The 1,142-nt window shown below is 53.7% G+C and overlaps 1 protein-coding gene across 1 annotated transcript in view; it reads left to right on the top strand.

Annotated features, from left to right (window-relative positions):
• PTPRE (protein tyrosine phosphatase, receptor type E) overlaps positions 1–1,142 on the top strand; it is a 40,190-nt gene that overhangs the window by 27,890 nt on the left and 11,158 nt on the right. The gene's annotated exons all lie outside the window — the stretch shown is intronic.

The raw sequence follows: 1,142 nt of genomic DNA, 5'->3' as shown, positions 1-1,142 counted from the left end.
TCTGCTCTGCCCCCCACCCCCACCGTGAGAGCAGAGTGTGAGGCCAGCCAGGGACTCTCTGCTTCCTGTCCCCAGCACCACGTGGGGGGCTGGCTGAAAAGAGCCGTACCACCACCCCCCGCCCACACACACACCAAAGGGGACAGTTGGGGGCTTCATTCGATAAGTCGTGAGCCTTCCGTTCAAAAGGTCACTTCCCTTTCTCACAAGAGGTCAGAGCTGCAGGGGCTGGAGGGGGCGGCCAGTTCTGGCTTGTGCAGTTCCTGCGGGAGCTGCGCAGAGAGCCCGGCCACCAGGAATCTGATCCGGACAGATTCCCCAGGGAGGTGACCGCTCAGCGGGCACGTAAGCTAGAGACCCGCCGCTTCAGGGCTGAGGGCAGGACGCAGGGTGGGGGGCCGAGGGCAGGACGCAGCGGGAGCCGGCTCATCCCTCCCGTGGCGTGACCTTGACGCAGGACCCGGCCTGCTGTGCCTCTTTTCTTATTATGAAGAACCTGGAAAAGCTATTATCTAGTGTGACGCTTTTTTAAAAAGTCTGATTATACAAGCGATAACATTTGGTAATAGAGGAAAAATCTGTACAACTTCACAGAAGGCTGACCACAGCTCTTTTTTAAAATTAAGTGCATCAGGATAACAGTGATCAGTGACACGTAGTTTTCAGGTACACTGGAGCGGAAGTCTGGTCTTCGTCACCGTAGGTTCGACCCCTTCACCCCCTCATCCTCCCATCTGTAACCACCACTAAGTTGTCTGTATGTGTGAGCCCGTTTTTGTGTGTTTTGTTTAGTTAGTTAGTTCGTTACTTTTTGTTTTGTATTCCCGTATAAGTAACCCCTTTTCCATCTGCCTTTGCCAGTTTCTAGTTGTTAGAGGAACCATTTGAGATCATTGTACTAAGATTGGGGCGCCCTCTGGTGGCCTCACAATCAATTTGCTCTTTATTTACCAAAAAAAAAAAAAAAAGGGTTGCTGAAAGTGGCGAGGTGTCTGCTAGGGGCTGGCGTGTCCCCCTGTCCTGGTGTGCCTGTGTGGGCATGTCATTTGCCTCGGGGGAATGTGACTCACCGCAGGACTTGGCATCTTTCTTTGTCCCTGAAGCGCGGGAGTGGGCCGGACGGGCACCTTCATCGTCATCGA

Source organism: Pteropus vampyrus, unplaced genomic scaffold (assembly GCF_000151845.1).
Source record: "Pteropus vampyrus isolate Shadow unplaced genomic scaffold, Pvam_2.0 Scaffold188, whole genome shotgun sequence".
In the NCBI taxonomy this organism is placed as follows: Eukaryota; Metazoa; Chordata; class Mammalia; order Chiroptera; family Pteropodidae; genus Pteropus; species Pteropus vampyrus.
This window is presented reverse-complemented; position numbering and strand designations above follow the sequence as displayed.